Source organism: Anolis carolinensis, chromosome 2, assembly GCF_035594765.1.
Source record: "Anolis carolinensis isolate JA03-04 chromosome 2, rAnoCar3.1.pri, whole genome shotgun sequence".
Classification (NCBI taxonomy): Eukaryota; Metazoa; Chordata; class Lepidosauria; order Squamata; family Dactyloidae; genus Anolis; species Anolis carolinensis.
In genome coordinates this window covers 195,780,661-195,805,206 of record NC_085842.1, presented here as the reverse complement: position 1 = coordinate 195,805,206, position 24,546 = coordinate 195,780,661, and the positions used below count along the sequence as shown (strand labels likewise).

Genomic DNA, 24,546 nt, shown 5'->3' with positions numbered 1-24,546 from the left:
TGATGTTCTCCACCCTGGTTTACACGAAACGGGAAATCATTGCCACCCATTCCCTAGTCCACTCACCTGGGTCTCTTCCCCTCCCCAAGCTTCCAATGTTAAGTCATCCTCGCAAGTGGTTCCCCACCACCACCATGATTACGAAAGCCCCTCATCACTTCCAGAATGGAACACATAACATTTATGCCACAATGTTGACCTGCCCTCCCATTCCTTGTGACATCACACTTTGCTATTGTGAGTCCATGGTCCTGTCACTCCACTTTCACGAGAAGCTGCTGAGAACCAGGCAGCTGTCTAAACAATCTTAGTGCAAAACAGAGCCTGAGAAAGGGAAACAGGAAGATCCATGGATAAAAGCCAGAGATGTGCTGGGCTTATGTCAGAATAAAACTATTCCGTGTTTTCTAGATTCTGCTTGTTCACAAATAAGAGCAAATACACATTAGAACTGGCACCAGGTAAGATGGCTGGGCTTGGGCTGGCCGGATTCTATTGGCAACCCTGACTTCTGGCAACGCTATGTATGTTTCTGGGCCATACATGGATCTTCAGCTGGCCCTATAAAGAGTTTTGTGCACCTCTGAAGTCTATACGTTCTTAATTCATTTGGGAGTTTCACCTAATAATTTCTCACCTGCTTACCAATTTAATAACCCGTCATTTTTGAGACTAGCATAGCAACGGCTGCTTCCTTTGGGGGTTGCATAAAGTCATGTGTAGGAAGAACGGCAAAGTACTGGCTGCAGATCTTGCAGATTGCTGTTCTATTATTTGTCTGAAGGATGATAAGCAAAGAGAGATATAAAGGAAGTGCGTAGGCTTAGCAACCACCCCCATTTTCTTTCTATAAAAAGTTTTAAAATTAAATATCTCCTTTGTTGCTTCTGGTCTTCTAGAGCATAACTTATTTTTTACTACGTGGACTGTTTATATAAAAACCATATAAAATTTTCAAATACAGAGGTAGTGTCTACCAGTTACAAGATAACGCATAACCCAACACAACCAAGCATGATTTCGCAACTAAGATCCATAAAAATGGTGCGTGAATGAAGGCAAGAAACTAGCAGCGGGAATTGCTGCATTCAGTCCCCGCCCAAAGACTTGGGTTGCTATCTTTATAGAGTGACAGGAAGAGATCTTGTGGGCCATCCAGTCCAACCCCCTGCCAAATAGCAGAAAAATCGCATTCAAAGCACCCCCGACAGATGGCCATCTAGCCTCTGTTTAAAAGCCTCCAAAGAAGGAGCCTCCACCACAACTCCATGGCAGAGAGTTCCACTGCTGAACAGCTCTCCCCTCCTTCCTATGACTTCCCCTCACATATTTATACTTGGCCATCATGTCTCCTCTCAGCAAAGTGAAGATTCTGTCTCTGTATATCATGACAATCTTCCCCTGCAAAATTTCTGACTGGTTACAACTTCCTCTTCGGTTATTCTGGGGATAGAGTTTATTAAGGTTAGAGAGGATATGACCCTTATCTTCAACTTGGATACTGTGAAGGCATCAAATGCACAGTAAAGAAAATATGCATGGAAAGAGGTGATTTTCAAGATTTCAGAGTGGCTGTTTACATAGAGATCATTGTGGGACTAAGCTGCCCCCTGGTGAAAGGCACAAAACATTACATGAAAAGCACAAACTGAACAGAGAAGGTAAAGGCAAGAAAACCAGTTAACACACCATTTTGAAACCAGTAGGGAATACATATGCCCTAGTAATGTCTTTAGCATGCTTTCCATTTCTACAATAAAAACAGGTCTTTGGGTTGTTGTGTGTCTTTCGGGCTGTGTGGCCATGTTCCAGAAGCATTCTCTCCTGACGTTTCGCCCACATCTATGGCAGGCATCCTCAGAGGTTGTGAGGTATGGAGAAAACTAAGCAAAGAGGTAAATATATATCTGTGGAAAGTCTAGGGTGAGAGAGGTCAGTGTGAATGTGTAGTTAATCACTTTAATTAGCATTGAAAAGCTTATCTGCTGTCTTCTTCCTGCCTCTGGGGCATCCTTTGTTTAGAGTCGTTAACTGCCCTAGGTTGATTCATGTCTGGAAATCCTCTGTTTTCAGAGTATTGCTTTTTATTTACTGTTCTGATTCTTGAGTTTTTTAATACTGGTAGCCAGATTTTGTTCATTTTCATGGTTTCTTCCTTTCTGTTGAAGTTGTCCACATGCTTGTGGATTTCAATGGCTTCTCTGTGTAGTCTGACATGATAGTTGTTAGAATGGTCCAGCATTTTTGTGTTCTCAAATAGTATTCTGTGTCCAGGCTGGTTCATCAAATGCTCTGCTATGGCTGATTTCTCTGGTTGAATTAGTCTGCAGTGCCTTTCATGTTCTTTGAGGAAAGGTGTTCTTACCATACATCAAGGGAACTACTGACCGCATAGGGAAGCTGATGAAGAAGCACAACCTACAAACTATCTACAGACCCACGAAGAAAATCCAACAAATGCTACGGTCAGCGAAGGACAAGAGGGATCCTCTCTCTTCTGCAGGAGTCTACCGGATACCATGCAGCTGTGGACAAGTCTACATAGGGACCACCAAACGCAGTGCCCAAACAAGAGTCAAAGAACATGAAAGGCACTGCAGACTAATTCAACCAGAGAAATCAGCCATAGCAGAGCATTTGATGAACCAGCCTGGACACAGAATACTATTTGAGAACACAAAAATGCTGGACCATTCTAACAACTATCATGTCAGACTACACAGAGAAGCCATTGAAATCCACAAGCATGTGGACAACTTCAACAGAAAGGAAGAAACCATGAAAATGAACAAAATCTGGCTACCAGTATTAAAAAACTCAAGAATCAGAACAGTAAATAAAAAGCAATACTCTGAAAACAGAGGATTTCCAGACATGAATCAACCTAGGGCAGTTAACGACTCTAAACAAAGGATGCCCCAGAGGCAGGAAGAAGACAGCAGATAAGCTTTTCAATGCTAATTAAAGTGATTAACTACACATTCACACTGACCTCTCTCACCCTAGACTTTCCACAGATATATATTTACCTCTTTGCTTAGTTTTCTCCATACCTCACAACCTCTGAGGATGCCTGCCATAGATGTGGGCGAAACGTCAGGAGAGAATGCTTCTGGAACATGGCCACACAGCCCGAAAGACACACAACAACCCTGTGATCCTGGCCATGAAAGCCTTCGACAACACATAAAACAGGTCTTTGTCTAACAGAAAACATTATTTGCATTTTCCCCACTTTCAGTGGGATCTTGCGCCTCTAACTCCTGTGAAAGTGGAAGGCCAAGTATATTCTGTTTTAACTCAAATTTGTGAGAGGACTTGAGTCCCACATTGATAGAAATTGGTAGTAATAATAATAATAATGTTGCAGAAGGTTTTCATGGCCAGAATTACTGGGTTGCTGTGAGTTTTCTGGGCTCTATGGCCATGTTCCAGAAGCATTCTCTCCTGACGGTTTGCCCATATCTATTTACTGGTAGCCAGATTTTGTTCAGTTTCATAGTTTTCCCCTTTCTGTTGAAATTGTCCATATGTTTGTGGATTTCAGTGGCTTCTCTGTGTAGTCTGATATGGTGTTAGAGTGGTCCAATATTTCTGTGTTCTCAAATAATATGCTATGTCCAGGTTGGTTCATCAAGTGCTCTGCTATGGTTGAGTTTGTCTGCAGTGCCTTTCATGTTCCTTGATTCGTGTCTGGGCAATGCTGCATTTGGTGGTACCTATGTAGACTTGTCCACAGCTACATGGTATGCGGTAGACTCCTGCAGAGGTGAGAGGATCCCTCTTGTGCTTCACTGAACATTTTCTTAGTGGGTCTGTAGATAGTTTGTAGATTGTGTTTCTTTATCAGCTTCCGTATGTGGCCAGTGGTTCCCTTGATGTATGGTAAGAACAGTTTTCCTCTTCAGAACAAAGAAATGCTGGACAACTCTAACAACCGCCATGTCAGACTACACAGAGAAGCCATTGAAATCCACAAATGTGGACAATTTCCAGAGAAAGGAGAAAAACATGGAAATGAGCTAAATCTGGCTACAAGTATTAAAAAACTCTAAAATCAGAACCGCAAATAAAGAACAAAACTCTGAAAACAGGGGAATCCCAGACAAGAAACAATCAGGGGCAGTTGACACCTCCCAACAAAGGATTCCCCAAGGCAGTAATTAGCCAGGCTTTGAAGCTGCAAGTTTATTCAATGCTAATCAAGCTGGCCAACTGCAATATTCACACTTGCCTCAAATAGACAAGAGTTCTTTCTCCCACCCTGGACATTATTCCACAGATATATAAACTCCACTTGCCTAGTTTCCAACAGACCTCACAATCTCAGCCCGGAAACTCACAGCAACCCAATAACAACAACAACAACAACAACAACAACAACAACACTTTTGTACTGAGAGAAAATTGCAAGCCAAATGATGACTAGTCCTAGCAACCATCCTAATTTTCCTCCTATAAAAGGTATTTTAACATCACCTCCTCCCTCTGTTTCTCCTGACATCCCAAAGTTTAACTTATTTTTACACTGTGAGCTGTCAGAGGAAGAAAAGGAATGAATGATTCACCTTGTATAAAACTCCTAAACCTTTAACACACATAAAAAGAGCTGAAAAAATTTCCCCTATTAGGAAAGGTTTCAGATATATGGTGCTGTTTGGCTTGGGGGATAAAGCTGGGCATTACAGGAACATATAAAATTACACATGTTGAGGAAGGAACTGACAGGGAGAGGGGCCTTGTTTCCACTTCTATCTTGTAATACTACAATTCAACACCATTCACGTGAAGCTGAATAATGCAAAATCCAGGACAGATTAAAGGAAGCAGTTCCTCACACATTACAAGTTGTGGAACTCGCTGCTGTAGGATGCAGCAATGACCACCAATTTAAGTACTTTTAAGAGCCTTCCATCTGCAAGGAATACATTACTTACTTGTCTGAGGTTATGATCAAACACTGTTGAATTATCTCACTTTTGGTTCCAGCATACTACAGAATCACATTGCTGGGGACAGTAAATATGAAGAAGTTGCATCCGCATTCTGTTTCTGGGCTCCTCATATGCTTCACACCTGGCTACTGCATGAGCTGCTTATTTTTCTAGTTTTCTATTTATTTATTTTTAAATCTGATTTTTATTGGGGCCTTGAGAGAGGAGGTTTAATCCTTCCTTTCCCCATCTCAGCTCTATCAACGATCATTGCCATCCTATTTAGTTTATGGGAACTTAGTGAAAATGTCTCTCTTTTTTAGAGTGTAACCTGCATGGTCTGAACTGATTACATATTTGCGAGTTTAATTTTCACGAACTTGATTATTCATGGATTTAATTATTGTGGGGATCCATTGCTCCTCAACACTGTGAAAGCGGAGGGCCAACAGTACATGATCAACCAAGATGAACGTAAACTAAAACAGAGTGGGCAATGTAGGTAGCATAACAGTGAAGCTCTCATCTACTGGAGTTAACTACTGTGGTTTGAAAACAAATGTGGTACATATTCAATAGAGATGGTACTGAATCTCTTTGGAGCATAGGATTCAGCACTTGGATAGCTCATTAAAAATATGAGATAAAACCTGGTATGCCCCTTCCACACAGCTGAATAAAATCCCACATTATTTTCTTTGAACTGGAATATATGGCAGTGTGGACTCTGCCATATATTCAAAGCAGATAATGTGGGATTTTCTGCCTTGATATTCTAGATGATATGCCTGTGTGGAAGGGCTCTAAGTGACCTCACAGTTTGACCTGGAAAGTTAGAATTATTGTAGATCTTGGATGAATGCAGGGCTAAGGATTAGCAGTGGTCAGGTTGGTTGGGGAAATTCATGGAGGAGTAGTCCTAAAGACTGGAACTCATCCATGCTCTGAGATTTAGCTACAAATGAGAGAGGGAAGGAGAGAGGGAAACAAGGATCCATGCAAGGATACAAATCACACACGAGCTTCTTTTCAACTTTAAGTGAACATACTAATGAGATCCATGAACATTCATGTTTTTTCAGTCAACCACTTCCGCCTCATCTCCTATTTATATCTTAACTGCATCTTTTGTCGTAATGAACAAGATTAGGAAGTGATGGGGCAGTTTGTTATTTCCCTGGCTTAGCTGAAAGTGGTGTCAACATTGAGGACAGTGAAGTGCGTGCCAACTCCTCCCCTTCAAGGGCAGTTGAGTTGCCAAGATGCTGCATATAGGAGCTTGGGGAGTATGTATATGTGTGTGTGTGAGAGAGAGAGACAGACAGATAGACAAACAGAAATCAACTTTACAAGGCAACATTAATCTAAAAACCAACCGATGACAGAGATGGCCTAAACTTGGCACACATACCCAGCATGGTCAATTTTGAATATTGGTGGGGTTTGGGGGGAACTGACCCACGATTTTGGGAATTGTAGTTCACCCACAGTCAAAGAGCAGCATGAATCCCATCAACAATGGTTCTGGACCAAACATCGTACACATACTCAACATGGTCAATTTTAAATACTGGTGAAGTTGGGAAGAATTGACCCATTATTATGGGAATTGTAGTTGATCTGCAATCAAAGAACACGGTGAACCCAGAGGACAATAGATCTGGGCCAAACTTGGCACACATACCTAACATGGCCAACTTTAAATACTGGTAGTGTTTGTGGGACAGGATTGACCCATGATTTTGGGAACTGTAGTTCACCCGCAATCAAAGACCATGGTGAACTCTACTGACAATGGGGGTCTGGACAACTTCTGGTATACATTTGCATAATGGCTAGAGGGTCAAAAGGTCAGGGGTCACTAATACACTAATAATATACACCACTAAAATAACCCTAAAATGCCTCTTACACCCCAATACATCCTAAAACAATTCTAATATACCACTTACAGCTATAATACACCTCTGATACACCACTAATACACCCCTAATACATTACTAATAGACCATTAATAATACCACTAAACCACTACAAATACACCTCTAATACAAATACACTTCTAATACACATTAATACCCCACTGATGCACCCTAATTCACCACAAATACACCCCTAATACACTCCTTATACCCATGTAATACACCACTGATGCACCACTAACACACTACTATTACATCCCTAATGAACCCCTAATATGCCACTAATACAGCCCTAATACATTCTAATACACCACTAATATACCTCTAATACGCCACCAATACACAATACACAAATACACTACCAATCCTGCATCTTTAATTCACCCCTAATTCACCACTAATTCAGCACCCCTTATTCACCACTAATTCACCCCTAATTCAAACCTTACAATGAATAATTCTTATGCTTAGCATTGCAAAATCCTTAACTGGGTATCTATGCTAGTAAGACAAAAAAGAGCTCTCTCAAGTTTTATATTCAATTTGCACGCATGAAAGAACACAGTCTCTCCCAACCCAGCATATTGGAATAAAACTCCTATCAACTCCTGGCAAAAACACCTCTCCTGGAATTTTTGGATCCTTCAGGATGACTCTATGGTAGCATCTGGTGAAGTTGCTTATTTCAACAGGGTTCTGCATTATCCAAAATTCCCTGATTAAGTTTAGGAATATATCACCCATGGATACAGAGATTCTATTGTACAAGGTTTGCCCTTATTTCCACTTGCACATTGCTGAAGAAGTGCATCAGGACTTTATCTATCTCCTTATCATTTTTTTAGTAAAAAAAAATCTTTTGAGGAAACCAAATTCCTAATGAGCGGTTAGAGAGCAAAGACTGTCAAGTGAAAATGGCTGTCGGAGGGCAAATAAAGATCTCGGTGCCCACAATACTCTTACAGCATGCTCCCAAGAGGACCAAGAGTAATTCATCCCTCAAGAAGGGAGTTTTCAAAGGAGGAAAGAAATCACTGACCTCAGAGCCTCACATGTAGTCAAATCATCTGTGATTAATCTTGCTCATTAGGGGTGTCTCTATGAGTTACTGTCACAGAACGCTGCTTGTATGAGAGCGGATGTGGATAGGCTAGCTAATATCCATGTCTTTAATGTTCATGTAGATATAAAATAAAACAAGGCTAAACCTAGCCACTAAGTCAAAGGTAGGATTCTATGCCTCCAGGCATAGCTAGACTACAACTCCCAGCGGTCTTAACAATGGTTAGGAATACTGAGAGTTGCTGTACAACTTCCAGGAAGCTGTACAGTTTCCACTCCTGCTTGATATTCATCGGCTTCTTCCCCTTTGCCCATGCATCCATCGACACAAAGGTTTCCCAACTCCCTATCCATTTCAGTTTCTACTTGATCATATTTAGGTAGGCTGATTTTTTTAAAAAACCAGACAAAACAATATTTCCAGGTTGAGAAAAGGAACACGGCTGACATTTACAATTTCACAGTCTTGATGGTGCTGAGTGACACTTAATCTCAGTGGCATTTCCCCCTGTCCTTGCTTCATATCATAGTGCAGGGGTCCTCAAGCTTTTTAAGTGGAGGGCCAGACTATAATGAAATAGTCCAAAATTAGGATTGTTGTTGTTGTGTGCCTTCAAGTTGTTTCAGACTTAGGTCAACCGTAAGTCTAAAGTTTAGGACAGGGGCCAAGTAAATGAGCTTGGAGGGCCACATCTGGCCCACGGGTCTTAGTTTGGGGACCCCTGTCATAGTGCTTTGTGTGTTTTCTTCCTTAATTGAAAGTTATGCAAAGTCTTCCTCCACATTTTGCTTTTCATGAATTTGTTTGTATATTTCAGCCAGCTTAGGCATCTTTTCCTCTTTGATTACAGCGTGTTTCTATATATTATTTTTAATAACAAGCATTTTAACAATCCATATATATCAAGATTGTTTGGTGCACACTTTATTTTTCAGAAACAGCTTGCACATATGCAAGTGTCTGAGGCAAGGAGAGCATTTTCCACAAATGGAAGTGAAAAATTACGGTACTTTTCTTGAGACTGTCATGTTCAGTGAAATTACTTTCTATCCCAAGAAGCAGGCAAGCTGTTTCAAGATATGCTACAAGCCTTAAATGGACAAACAAATGATAATCTTGACTCATGCCAGTTGGGATGTCCTTCCCCATGTCATTGCCTGGCATTGCTGTCCCCATTTAATCAGGAGTTGCTACTGCTGACATCCCCCTCCTTGCTTGGGAGTATCTACAGTTTGACAGCAAAGGCTAATGATCTGGTAAAACTACAACTCCTATGATTCCATAGCATTGACCTGTGGTAGTTAAAGTGATGCCAAATTGCATTAATTCTGTAGTGTAGATGTATCCTTAAGTCTCAGCAGTGGCAACCACTGGTTAGCATTTTTAATAGGAGCTGGATGCCTTGCATTTGGATTGCCAGCAGAAAGGAAACTACATTATTTTGTCTCCCAGACTATAATGTGCAACATGACATTGATGTCACCCTAAGCATTACGTTTTGGATACCTAAGAAGGTGGTCACTCTTTGCTTGTGGTCTGCGGCTCAGGATGGAGACAGAAGGCAGACATCAGAGGTAATGGCTTTGATGCCCTTCTGTTTGTGCTGCTTGAGTCAAGAGATACCAGTTTGCTCCATGGTAGTGGCTCTCAACCTGTGGGCCCCCAGGTTCTTTGGCCTACAACTCCCAGAAATCTTAGCCAGTTTACCAGCTGTTAGGATTTCTGGGAGTTGAAGGCCAAAACATCTGGAGACCTACGGGTTGAGAACCACTGCTCTATGGGAAGGGGAGCCTCACCGGCAAGGCTGGAATGAGTGTGTCTACTCAAATAGAAACAACACAGTTCCGTGTTGACAACATCTACTCCTTCTCTCTACTTCCCCATAGCAATCTGGGCTTGACATTTTGCAGCAAAATAAATAAATAAATAAAAATGCCTGTCTCAATATCTTCTTTATTCTCCCCCTTCACAAGCTCTCCTCTCTGGCTCTGGATCACAGCATGCAATGTTTTTCAAACCCATCTCTTTGCCGTTCCTAGCCATCTCATGGCATAAGGAGCTTCTGCCTTAGATTTGGACAGTCTCCCCTTGTCACATCTTTCAATAGCTAGCACAATAATTGCACATTGGGAAATATTGTTACTGAACTTTTTGGTTCCCCTGGCCAGTATTTGGGATGAAGGAAAGTGACGAACTCGAGATGGTTTCCATTAGGAATAATAAACAAAAAGACCCTGTCAACGGGGCCTAACAAAGAAAGGGGACTGTTTCCTGCCAAGCTGACAAGGCATTGCACTCCATAATTAATCTCCTTAGCTCCCTCCATTTATCCTTTTGCAGATGTGTCTATGTGAATCAGGTGCCTTCTTTGTTTCACTTTACTCACCCTTCCTGGTGACTCAGGGAGGAGCAGGCCTTGTGAGCAAAAAGACACAGAGGCACCCAGAATGCTGCCAAAGATGGACCATCATGGCAACAAGAAGACACTGTGTGGGCAAAAGTGAGGTGGGGGACACAGGCTGTTTTATGACAGCCCCAAAAGTATGCTACCTGAGAAAATCAAGGGAACTGACAAAAGGAGATCTAATTGAGGACAAAGGTTTGCTCCCGATGAGTCAAAAGGCTTCCTGCTACAACAGATATGATCTGCTCACACACAGAAAAAAGCTTTCTAAAATGTGATAAAAATGGCAATCTGCTCACTGTACCATCTGCATACTTCAGATACTCTACCTGAATCTGTTGCCAAAGAAAGCTCCAAAGAGTCCCTCTCACAGGACCTTTAAGGGCCCTTCCATACTATATAGTTTATAATCCTATTATTCCACTTCAACTGCCATGGCTGCACCCCCTGGAATCATGGGACTTTCAGTTTGGTCAGAGACATCAGAAGAGCTCTCCAACTGAGAAACTTGAAGGCCCCTTCCTAAACTGCCAATCCCAGTATTCTGTAGGAAAATGTTGTGGCACTGAAAACGGAGTCAAAGGGCTCCAGAAGACACTTTTCTCCATCTGCTAAAATCAACAATTTCCCTTCCCTACACTAACCTTAAGTCAACTGAAGGCTCCTTCTATTCGAAAAGTACCACCTCCTTTCCTGAGACAAGATCTTCTGCCTGTATCAGAAACAACAAGGTGGAAGTCAACAGATGAAACAGTTTAAATTATTGACCTGGGCAACGTACAGGCAATGCCAACAGGTTAGTGATGGGGGATTCTGAGACTTCTTGTCTAAAGAAGTAATTTTTGAAAGTTCTGATATGATGCCCTTTAGAAAAAAGTTTGTTGAAACTTTTCCAGCATCCTGTGACATTTTTCACATGCTTAGCCTATGGAGAAGCACTTGAAATCTCATTAGGCAAAATCCCATGACTTTTCAGCTTTGAATGTGACTACAGAATAGTAGCCAAATTTTGTTTTCAACAAAAGGCAATGCTTTGCCATCTTCTATGTACTCCTTTCTTAACACTGAGGCTCCTTCTACACTGCCATATAAAATCCAGATTATTTGCTTTGATAACCTGGATTATATGGCAGTGTGGAAGGAGCCTGAAAGTCCTTTATGTAGCAGTTGATTCCACAAGCCACATTCAGTGATTTTGCTCATAAGGGACTCATGTCTGTTTTTAGGATTGGGAAAAATACCTCCTCATAGTCAAATTGACTGAAAATCATAAAAATGCCCCATGACTATCCATGATAAATTTCTTCTGCACGTAGTTTGACTCTATAAACATGAGCCAAACTCTCTCAACCATAAAAGGTAAAGATAAATCCGCTACAAACAAATCCTGTCAAGAAAACCCTAAGAAAGGTTCACCTTAGAGTGGCCATAGGTCCAAAGCAACTGAAAAGCACACACAAGCAACACATTTAGACTGTAATGATCTCATACTGCCCTAAATCCAGCTATTTGTTTCAAGTAGAACAGACCCTTTGAATCAATGAGAACTTGGTAGTCAACACCTTAACATAAAATCTATTGATTGAATCCGTCTAAGCTAGTTAAGACAAATTGGATTTAGGCCCTGGGGTATGTTTTATCTGTGTTTGCGGTACCTTGTCAATTGGGTCACCTATGGCAGCTTCTGCAAATGCAGTCACAGGTCCCAGCGGCAATTTCTTAATTTAATTATGGTGACCAACAGTGAGAGCTGTGAGTATACTCCCACCACGCAGAAAACCTTTCTTGCCTGCCACAGAGATACACTCAACGATACACAAGTGTCTTCTTCAATGATACCACTTTTGAGCAGAGGCAAAGCTTCAGCAACACATGCTGGAGAGGAGGGATTTACACACACACACATCATTGCTCCTCCCTTGCAAAAACCTCCCAATAAGCATCAGACATAATAAATTAGTGTTTAAGACAAACTGTTAGAATCATGGAAAAATAGAGTTGGAAGAGACCACATGGGCCATCTAGTCCAACCCCTTGTCATGCAGGAAAAACACAATCAAAGCACTCCCAAAAAATGGCCATCCAGCCTCTGTGTTCATACCCTTACTCCCCATAGACTATTTCCGGAAGACTCTGTAAGAGCAATGCACAGTATCTATCTTTGGAATTCCCAATATTCTTTTCTGTCCATATTTTTAATGGGAATGAGAGGGGTGTTCTGTACACAAACTTTGAAACAGATTTTGAAATGGGTGGAATAGATTAACACAGCATTTTCCAACCTGGGGTCGGGACCCCCGGGGGGGGGGGGGTCACGAGAAGGGTGTCAGAGGGGTCGCCAAAGACCAGCATTTTCAGTTGGTCATGGGGGTTCTGTGTGGGAAGTTTGGCTCAATTCTATCATTGGTGGGGTTCAAGGGCCCCTTTGATTGTAGGTGAACTATAAATCCTAGAAACTACAACTCCCAAATGTCAAGATCTATTTTCCCCAAACTCCACCAGTGTTCACATTTGGGCATATTGAGTATTCGTGCCAAGTTTGGTCCAGATCCATCATTGTTTGAGTCCAGAATACTCTCTGGATGTAGGTGAACTACAACTCCAAAACTCAAGGCCAATGCCCACCAAACCCTTACAGTATTTCCTATTGCTCATGGGAGTTCTGTGTGCCAAGTTTGGTTCAATTCCATCATTGGTGGTGTTCATAATGCTCTTTAATTGTAGGTGAACTATAAATCCCAGAAACTACAATTCCCAAATGACAAAATCAATTCCTCCCGCAACTCTAACCAGTATTCAAATTTGACCATATCAGGTGCTTGTGCCAGATTTGGCCCAGTGAATGATAATGCATCCTGTATATCAGATATTTACATTACAATTCATAACTGTAGCAAAAATTACAGTTATGAAGTCGCAACAAAAACAATTTTATGGCTGGGGGTCACCACAACATGTGGAACTGTATGAAGGGGTCGCAGCATTAGGAAGGTTGAGAACCACTGGATTAACGGATCTAAAAGTTAGCACTACCATCCAGCAGATGGTGCTGTTGGCATGTGTATTTTACACTTGATCCAATACATTCAGGTAAGCATTACTGTCTGCCTGTCCAACACCACCCCACCTGAAGTTTGGGATGCAAGTCTAAAGGATCTTTATTACAATCCTTTCCAACTTCTTAAATTATCTTTTTTTTGTTTTCAGGAAAATCAAGCACCAGGTGAATAACGGCAAGCCAAAGAAGAGGCAGTACAGTCTGGTGGAGGACAGAGGGGAGGCTGTCCTTTAGCAGCCAGTGTGCATGCATCAGGACCAGTATGTGTATGGGTATGCAGCCTAAACATCAAAACATCTGGGCATCCCCTGGGAAATGTTCTTGCAGCGGCCAATTCTCTCACACTAGAAATGACTTGCAGTTTCTCAAGTCCCTCCTGACATAAAAAGTATGTGTATGAAAAAGAGACTCAAATTTCCTCCCCCCCTCCTAATTTTTCTATAGCAATTTTCAAAAATATTTGCTCAACCTAAAATAATGTACACTGTTGTTTGTTTTGTTTATTTGCACTAGACAGACAGTAGTAGAAAGTGGCTGAAAGAACTAAAGCCAATTAAAAATGCCAATTAAAAAGCTCCTTCTACCATCCCCGCTGCCCTCCAAGACAAGGCAGGACTCCAAGACATCCAGAGATGAAGTTTTTATGGATTTGTTCCAGCTGAGGCTACCTGAAAGGGGAAAAAACCAAGAACTCTCACTGTGGCATTATGAACCCACTGCTGAAAAGTGACAAGAGTAGACTGTTTCTCTTTTGTCTTAGCATATTCAAGGAAAGTTCCTCTGGAAGAACACTTGCTTCCTCTTTCAGGCCTGATGCACTCTGATAATTTTTTGCCACTCCGAAAACCTTATTGGATATTTGACTTATACATTCAATGAAATGATGTAATATATAATTTTATCCACTGGCTATTCTGGCTGGATGATTCAGGAGATTGTAGTCTGACAAAGGAACTTTCCCAAGCTCTGAATGCTACTATCCAAATGAAACTGGTGCAAAAATCGATGCCAAAGTATTGCTTCCAACTAAGGCCAAAGTTCTGCCAAATCACAGAGCTGTCTCTAAAACCAAGAGATCCTGCCAAAGCCTGGATGAGCTGGCAGCAAAGAAAAATGACTGATGCTCAGGGCAACACAGTAACATATCTCACTATCAAAATCTTTTGCCCAAGGGAGAGGGGCAGGAGAAGTGTGATAGATTCATGCATTTACAAGTCTCCCTTGCCTCTTTAAAATAAAATCCTAGAACTGAATGATAAATGTTGTTTGTTTCCCCCACACTGGAGCTGGATCTATGCTGCGCTATATCCCAGGATCTGATCCCAGATTATCTGCTTATCCCAGACTATCGGGCAGCGTAGACACATATAATCCAGATCAAGGCAGATAATCTGGGAGCAGATCCTGGGATATAGGACAGTTTAGATCCAGTTTAAGGCCCCTTCTATAAAAAGGTAAAGGTTTCCCCTTGTCCGACTCTGCCAGGTGATGCTCATCTCCATTTCTAAGCCAAAGAGCCGGCGTTGTCCGTAGACACCTCCAAGGTCACGTGGCTGGCATGACTGCATGGAGTGCCGTTATCTTCCTACCGAAGTGGTACCTATTGATCTACTCACTTTGCATGTTTTCGAACTGCTACATTGGCAGATGCTGGGGCTAACAGCGGGAGCTCACCTTGTCTATACTGCCCATTCTATACTTCTGTATAATACAGATAATCAAAGCAGATAATCCACATGATCTGCTTTGAACTGGATTATATTAATCTACACTGCCATATAATCTAGTTCAAATCAAATAATTGAGATTTTATGTGGGAATGTAGAAGGGGCCTAGACCAATGATTCCAAGCACAGCTAGGAGCCTCAAGTCCCACATCTGCTGGAAATAAGGACCCAATGAACTGAACTCTGAGATGGCTGGCTAACCAATGGTGAAGACGCACCAAAAACGAAACACAAGAAGCTGCCTTATACTGAGCTGGAACAAACTTGACCCTGTCTACACTGACTGACAAGCAGCCTATCCTTGAGCTATTAGACAGGAATCTTCCCTAAAGCCTTTTGGAGAAGCAGGGGATATAACATGTAAAACATCTGCACTATCAGAGTAAACAATTTGAATCAGGAGGTTGGAGCAAAAATTAAAAAAAATATTTGGACCCCTTAAAGCAATTCAGGCTTTTGATACAGTGCCTCAACACAGGCTCCTGAGCAAATTGAATAGTCACATGATAAGAAGAGAGCGACTCCTAGGAATAGGTAACTGTCCCAAGAACAGGAAGCAAAGAGAAGAAATAAACTGATAATTCCTGCAAGGGAAGGAGGCGAACAGGAGGAATTCCCAAAGCTCTGTACTGAAATCGGTGTTTTTTAATTGCTCCTCAGTGTTCTCAAATTAGAAGGGTGGTGAGAGATCCACCAAGCTTTCAATGACATCAAACTATTTAAAACAAAACAAAAGGACTGAGAAGATCTTCAGATTCTCCACATATGGGTTGTATGAGCAATAAGAATGTCTATGGTTAAGTGCAAAGTGATGCACACTGAGGGTGCATTTACACTGTAGAATGAATGCCATTTGGCTCAGTAATATGGAATCATAGGAACCAGCTAAACACCTCCCAACAAAGGATTCCCCCAGTCAGGAAGCAGACAGGCTTTGAAGCTGCAAGGCTATTCAATGCTAATCAAACTGGCCAATTGCAACATTCACACTTGCCTCCAATAGACAAGAGTTCTTTCCCACCCTGGACATTCCACAGATATATAAATCTCCCTTACCCAATTTCCAACAGACCTCACAACCTCTGAGGATGCTTGCCACAGATGTGGACAAAACATCAGGACAGAATGCTTCTGGAACATGGCCATACAGCCTGGAAAACTCACAGCAACCTGTGGGAACTATAGTTTTAAAGGGTCTTTAATTTTTTCTGCCAAATTTTGCTGGTACCTCAGCAAAGCACAACTTCCACGATTCCATAGGACTGAGTCATGGCTGTCAAACTGTATTAATTATCTAGTGTAGATGCACCCTGAGGCAAGAATGCAATAATTACAATAGAATTAAAATTAAACTTTACACATTTATATGGTTTGACTGGGAAGTTCTTCTGCACAGACCCCCACCCCCAAATGTAAGATTAATGAATGCTAGGATACTATTCCCAAACTCCTAGTTATTTCCATTGGATTTGCCAGGACAACTTTGTGTCATGGGAGGTCTGTGAGTCCAATGCCTGTTTCTTCCATTCTGTTGCCCAGCCTGAAGCTGAATGCATGCCATCTGGACTGGCTTTGGGAAGAAGGCCGCCTCTCCAAGCAAGCTGTATTTTTCTTGGTTCTTCAGTAATGTGTCGAACGAGCTCCACTATTCCAAAGTTGATAATTTAAACTGAGTGGCCAAGTCATGAATAAAGAGGTCAAAATGATAATTTGCATCTTGCCAAGAAATCCCATGAAGATGCATAAATGTGTTAAGTTTTTTTAAATATTGCAGTTTGACTTGTGAACGCTATCACTTAAGAGATCACTTTCTTTCCATGAAAAATTAATAAGCATCTTCAAGCTACACATTAATCTATCCTTTTAGTATTTATCTAGCAACACTGGTGGCATGCTAGTTTTCTTCTTTATACAGCAGAGAACTGGGGGACAGATTGGTGCTGTATGAAATGCAACAGCTTCCTTCTACCCTTTACTTCGAGAACAGTAAGTCCAACTAAAGATAGCAAAACTGTGGTGTTTGATCGGACCATAGTCCAAGCTAGCCCACTCTTTTGTTTCCAAGAGTGGATAGCCAGCTGCTTCTGTAAGTGTGCTCTAGCATCATCTATTAAGCTTTATTCAGGCTGAGCAGGACAAATTAATATCCCAGGGATATGTTCGGTTACAGAAATAATTTATAACTAAACTTAAAAGTTATGGCATTTTATGACACTATCACACAGTGACTCTCTGTCCGCTTCTACATTTGTTTTGAACTGGATTATGAAAGCAGATAACCTGGATTTTAAATGGCAGTATAGAAGGGGCCTCTGGTTTTAGCCTCTGCAATGTTCCCCTTTTTTTGCAAGTGAAATTAAATAGTTGGAACAAAGATGGTTCTATGAAATCTGTTGCATTTGTTTTAGTTTGGATTTTTTGCAAACAAGGAAGGTTCACAGCTACACAAAACAAATGTTCCATCTCAGGTGTCTCTGTGTGTTGGGTATTGATCACACCCCCAAAGTATATTTGGATATGGTGCCTTTATATGCCCCTCGATGCTTGACAGTTCTCATTGGGATAGGAAAAATGCACCAGGTTAAGGCTCTCAATGGAAGCTTTTAAAATCTGCCTGGACAAACATCAAATACAGATTCTAAAACGATGTGTCCACTGGTTTTCGAGGCTAATATCAACTGATAGACTGGATCAGTGGTTCTCAACCTGGGATCCCCAGATGTTTTTGGCCTACAACTCCCAGAAATTCCAGCCAGTTTGCCAGCTGTCAGGATTTCTGGGAGTTGAAGGGCAAAACATCTGGGGACACCAAGTTGAGAACCACTGATCAACATTGACCTATATCCCAGGATCTGATCCCAGATGATCTGCTTTGAACTAGACTATATGAGTCTACACTGCCAGATAATCTGGGATAAGGCGATAATCTGGGATCAGATCCTGGGATATAGGGCAGTGTAGATCCAGCCTTAGAATCATAGAGTTGAAAGAGACCACACGGAACATCTAGTCCAACTCCCTGCCATGCAGGAAAAGCACAATGAAAGCATGGTGTCTTTATATCTCTTTTCAAGGCAATTGTTCCACTTGGACCAATCCCAGGATATTCCATTCTGCAAATGACCCTTTGAAAAAAACAACAACACACCAACCATTCTGCATTTGCTGCTCACTGAGCATGCTCAGTCTTTACTCTGCTCACTCTGCTCCCAGGATTCAAACTGCTGATCTTCCAGTCAGCAAGTTCAGCTCAGCTAGGCACTTAAAAATGTACCTGTTCTGACTTAGAAATAAATTCATCTTAAGAACAAACAAACCTATTTTACTCCTAACTTGGGTTACTGCCTGTATGTGCTGTTACTTGACAGCTGGCCCAGGAGGAGCCCAATGGGAGGAGAACTGCTCTGAACCAGTTCAAGAGCCTCTTAATTTAGGTGTTGAATTGGCAGCTGCTGCCAACTCCAAAGGAGATTTGTCTCTTCATTAACAAACATATCAATTTTCCATTCCCAGCATCTAACCCCTGAACATGGTTGGAGGGCTGCCAGCATTAAGGAAACAGCATCAACCATGAAGGTCTAAGTAAGTCTCTAAAGGGGCTTTTGACAAGCAGGTGAGAACCAGGGAAGCCAAAGCAAGGTGATGGTGACAAATCTACCAGCTATAGTGGACAACCCAGCAGACACCTCTTTGAGCCCGGCTGTTTCCATATTTCTTTCATCTATCATATCAGGTATGTCTCCACATCATAGTGTAGAAGAGAGATCAGGCAAAAATGTGCTATTTTGGACTATGCCTCCCATAGGGACCATTCTTCCTACGGGATTCTTGGTGTTAAGTCCCAAAATGTCCTCTTTCCAAGCTCTGCTTTGAAAATTAAGCATTGATCTTCAGGCATCTGGGATAAGAAGTTGGTACCCCATTCCTTACAACCTCCAAGGAAGTTGTCTCCATTGGTAAACACAAGAGCACTTATGTATTTTCAGTGTTCTGGCTTCCCTTAATCCATTATTCAAAGCACACTAGCCCTGTCCCATATCAAAATATAAACAGAGAGTTACCCAGTTTGGATGTACGGCCTATCATAATTCAACTTTCAGCTCCAACAGTGACTAAGTGGATACCTATTGGGAAATACACCAAGAGGATGGAAGGGCAACAGTTCTTTTTTTAGTCTTCTCTAGCAAGTGCTTTCCAGAGGTACATCCAGATGTTTGAAACGACTCCCACTGCCCCACTACCGTTCAAAACATCTGGAATGGACCCGGTTGGGAAAAGCTGGTCTATGCTGGCTCTCCAAAGTTTCTGGAAAGGACCTTTTTCAAACGATACTGAAAATACAAAGATTGAACCTGGGGCTTTTAAACCATGTTTTGTTAAGATCCAGCCACTGTTTATCCCAAAAGTACTTGGCCAAACATAGGAAATGCAACACTGAAAAGGTATTTCACAAGTTATCATTTGAACCACATTCTGATCACAATCTGTTTTCCTACACCGCACACGTTATGTAACAGGACACAGTTTTGATGTCACGTGACCTACAGTGGGTCCTTAGTATCCACTGAGGTTTGGATCCAGGACCCCCTGTGGATATCAAAACCTATGGATGCATCACGTCCCATGTTATACAATGGCATAATAAAATGGTATCTCTCATATAAATGGCAAAAATAAAGGTTTGTTTTTGGCATATTGGGGTGTGTGTATGGGATATTTTCAAACCATGGATGATGAAATCCATGGATGAAGAATGACTGTATGTGATTGCATTTGCCAAATGTATTCCACAGTCGCAAACATTTGTTCTGGGTCTGACTGTTGTATAATTTGTGGTTTTTAGTAAGCAAATGATATAGCTTTATTTGTCTGAGCCTGGAGGCAGAACTCTGAGTCAATATATGTCACTTGCTGCATGTGGCAGCCTGTTTTTAGGATGCATGGTGCAGCTGTTCTGCCCATCCTCCCCCTTTGAATGCAATCCCCTTCATAGAGATCCAGTCCAAGCTCCCTCAACCCTCATCTTTTGTACAATTACGATGCTTTGTCATTCTGTATGGGCATCGAAAAGCAAGCAAACAAAGGCTTTGATCATTAAGATTCACACTTTTGGTATTCGAAAATTCAGGTTAATGACTGAATGCCTCTTAACATGATTGGAGTGTGTTTCCCATAAACTGAGAAAAGCTTTTACTCCATATTTCAAGGGCTTAGAAGTACAAATAGAATAAGTTTCCCCATAATTTGAAAAAAAGGATTTTAAAAAAGGAAGAATAAATGTAAAAGAAGATGTGCTCACTTATGAGAGGAGCCATTTTGTTTTCGAAATACAGTAGAGTCTCGCTTATCCAACATAAGTGGGTCGGCAGAATGTTGGATAAGCAAAAATGCACCAAAACATCATGTTTTACAACAAATTGACAGAAAAAGCATATCAATACATGGTAACATTATATTGTAATTACTGTATTTAAGAATGTAGCACCAAAACATCGCAATGTATTGAAAACATTGACCACAAAACACTGATTACTAAAAGGCAGACTGCATTGGACAATACAGAATGTTGGATAAGCAAAGGTTGGATAAATGAAACTCTACTATACATCCATATTTTAACATTTTAGGGAAACCCTAAGATACATACACACCTGCTGTCTTCTGTAAAAAAATTTGTTTGGCCAAATGAAATGCTGGCCATATTGAGCAAGAGAGGATGAAGTCTAAGGATAGAATCAATCAGTAGTTGGTAGTACAGTAGAGTCTCACTTATCCAAGCTTCACTTATCCAAGCTTCTGGATAATCCAAGCCATTTTTGTAGTCAATGTTTTCAATATATCGTGATATTTTGGTGCTAAATTTGTAAATACAGTAATTACAACATAACATTATAGCATATTGAACTACTTTTTCTGTGAAAATTGTTGTATAACATGATGTTTTGGTGCTTAATTTGTAAAATCATAACCTAATTTGAAGTTGTCCACATGCTTGTGGATTTCAATGGCTTCTCTGTGTAGTCGTGACGCAGCGCACAAACACGAGTCAAAGAACATGAAAGGCACTGCAGACTCACTCAACCAGAGAAATCAGCCATAGCAGAGCACTTGATGAACCAACCTGGACACAGCATATTATTTGAGAACACAGAAAAGCTGGACCACTCCAACAACTATCATGTCAGACTACACAGAGAAGCCATTGAAATCAACAAGCATGTTTACAACTTCAACAGAAAGGAGGAAACCATGAAAATGATCAAAATCTGGCTACCAGTATTAAAAAACTCAAAAATCAAAACAGTGGATGGGAAGCAACACTCTGAGGGCAGAGGAGCCCCAAGGACGGCTAATGACTCTTAACAAAGGATGCCCCCCAGGCAAGAGACGAACCTTTCCAATGCTAATTAGGGTGATTAACTGAAACATTAACGCTGGCTTCCAACTGACAAAGGACTCTTGTCACACCCTGGACTCTCCACTGATATATATTTTTCCCTTCCTTGCCCAGTTTATCCATGCCTCACAGCCTCTGAGGATGACTGCCATAGATGTGGGCGAAACGTCAGGAGAGAATACTTCTGGAACATGGCCACACAGCCCGAAAGACATACAACAACCCTGTGATCCCGGCCATGAAAGCCTTTGACAACACATTGAACATTTATTCACTTTTTTTTCTTTTGGTAGAAATGACAATGGCTTCAAACAACAGGAAAGGAGATTCCACCTGAGCATTATGAAGAACTTTTTAACTGTGAGAGCTGTTCAGCAGTGGAACTCTTTGCTGTGGAGTGTGGTGAAGGCTCCTTTTTTAGAGGCTTTTAAATCCAGATGGCTGGATGGCCATCTGTTGGGGTGCTTTGAATACAATTTTCCTACTTCGTGGCAGGGGGTTGGACTGGATGACCCATAAGGTCTCTTCCAACTCTATGATTCTATGATTTCTAAGACATACATTTTCACATGTCGTGTTGCTGAATATACACATTTGTTGCAAACCATTTTTGTAATGTAATACAATATATGTTAGAAGGTTTTACAATGGCGACAATGGTGGATTTTGGGGGAACACAGTGCTTCGAAGGTGAGGAGTTTGATTCAAACTGCAGCAGGAATAAATTTCTCCTCCACCTCCAGCTGAAGGTCCTGTTCCATCCCCCACCGCAACCTAAACACACACGTGCTCGCACAAACGCACCCATCCTCTACTGGGCTTGCCACCCCTTGAGGTGAATCCATGCTGACAGGTTAAGCTGGGGCTGCTGTTGTCTTGTCACCACAAAGGTCATAGCATTGCCTTGGAAGGGTACAACTTGCTGCCATGATTTATTGAACAGACCCTAGGGCTGCTTCTGAGGCTCCCAGCAGGCAGGCAGGGGATGAATCATCTCTCTCCCTTTTCCAGGCAGCTTGAGCAAGGAATCCAAGCTGATCCTTCAAGGCAGCCCCCCCCCCCTTGCCCCCTTCTTTTACACAAGAAATTCTAGGCCCAAAAAATCTTGGGTTACTCTCAAGAGGCTTAGCATAATTTTGCTCATGACCAAGAGGAAAAAGTCTTGTGCCAGTGCCTTCACATCTGCAGTTTGAAAAGCATTTGAGGATTCCTGGTCTCAGGAGCTGAGAGTAAGAATGATATGTCTTGTCTATGCAAAAGAAATTCTAGCATGTGATTATGGATAATCTAGTTGTAATTTGACTAGTGGCAGGGAATCTCTAACTTTTGTCGCATGAGACAAGAACAGTTTTCCACCCAACTTGGTGGCAGGCAAACTTTTAGGGCCAATTTCTGCACCCTCAGATCAACCCACAGGACATACACATACACCTCTGCAGAAAATCCAAATATTTATGTTTTCCTTTGCACTTCCCATCCCCATTTTGAGAAGTACTTCAGAATAAAACAGAGAAGTTTGGCAGGTGCAAGCCTGGTCTGCCTGTGAAGGGACGTTTTCACATGTGTTCATGCATTTGTGAGAGCTCAATTATTTGGAGGCCAAAAATGTACAGAATAATTTACACCTGTAAATTGGGGGGACCAAGTGGGTTTGCAGGCCAAAAAACTGCATCCCAAGGTGGCATGCACGATGCAACTCCTTGCTCTACTGGTATGTTCCAAATATGTCCAATTATTACTCCCATCACACTCTGCCAGCCTGACACCTGGGAGTTGGGATGATGGGAATAATGGCCCAACACATTTCTAGCACAACAGATTGCAGAAGGTTAGAGTGTCGCTCTCCAGATATTCTTGAACTCCAACTCCAAACAGTCCTTGCCAGCAGAGTCAATTGTGATGAATGCTAGATGTTGTAGTCCAATAGCCTCTGAAGGACTGTATCATGTCTTAGAGCTTCTGGGAATGAGGATAGGATATGCCAGAGTACTGCTCTATGGAGAACCTTTGAAACATCTTCCCATCCTAAGATTGTCAGAGGAGCTTCCCATCACCTTCAAGCTCACTGCTTCTGGCTATTAGCTATCGGTTTTAATTACCGTATGTTTTTATGTATATTATATGCTCTATGATTTTATGTTTATGTTTTACATATATTTATGTGGTTGTATTTTATTGTGTATCATTGGGCTTGGTCCCCATGTGAGCCGCTCTGAGTCCCTTCAGGGAGATGGGGGTGGGATCTAAGAATAAAGTTATTACAGTAGAGTCTCACTTATCCAACATAAACGGGCAGGCAGAATGTTGGATAAGCAAATATGTTGGATAATAAGGAGGCATTCAGGAAAGGCCTATTAAGCATCAAATTAGGTTATGATTTTACAAATTAAGCACCAAAACATCATGTTATACAACAAATTTGACAGAAAAAGTAGCTCAATAAGCAGTAATGCTATGTAGTAATTATTGTATTTACGAATTTAGCACCAAAATATCATGATGTATTGAAAACATTGACTACAAAAATGCGTTGGATAATCCAGAACATTGGATAAGTGAGACTCTACTGTATTATTATTATTATTATTCAATGGGAATATAGAATAGGACCTTTCCCATGGTCCTATGCTAATTCCCTTCCTAGGGGAGTAGACCAGTTTCCTCCTGCCATTCTTTTGCCATCAAATGAAGATTTCCTATTCCACTAAATGTTTGGAAGCTGTTTCATATACTGTAATGGTTTTGCTCTTTCAGTGTTACACTGCTTTTAATTTATATTTTAAAATAAATTAAGCTTAACAGATTAGAGAACTGGGTCAAAACTAACAAAATGGATTTCAACAAGGACAAATCTTAAGATACTATACTTAGGCAAAACAAAATTAAATGCAAAGATACAGAATGGGTGATGCCCAGCTCAACAGCAGTACATGTGAAAAAGACCTTGGATTCTTCATGAACAATAAGTTGAACATGAGACAACAGTGTGATGCAGCAGCTAAAAAAGCCAATGGAATTTTGGGCTGGATCAAAATGAGTCT

General features: G+C 41.4%; 1 protein-coding gene across 3 annotated transcripts in view; it reads right to left on the bottom strand.

Annotated features, from left to right (window-relative positions):
- pde4a (phosphodiesterase 4A) overlaps positions 1–24,546 on the bottom strand; it is a 588,039-nt gene that overhangs the window by 151,396 nt on the left and 412,097 nt on the right. The window contains exon 1 of one of the 3 annotated variants that reach the window (XM_062974139.1): positions 67–774. The exons of the other annotated variants lie outside the window; for them this stretch is intronic. The gene's annotated coding sequence lies outside the window, so the exon portion shown is untranslated. Of the gene's footprint in view, positions 1–66; positions 775–24,546 lie in introns of those variants that run through there. 3 annotated transcript variants of the gene reach the window in all.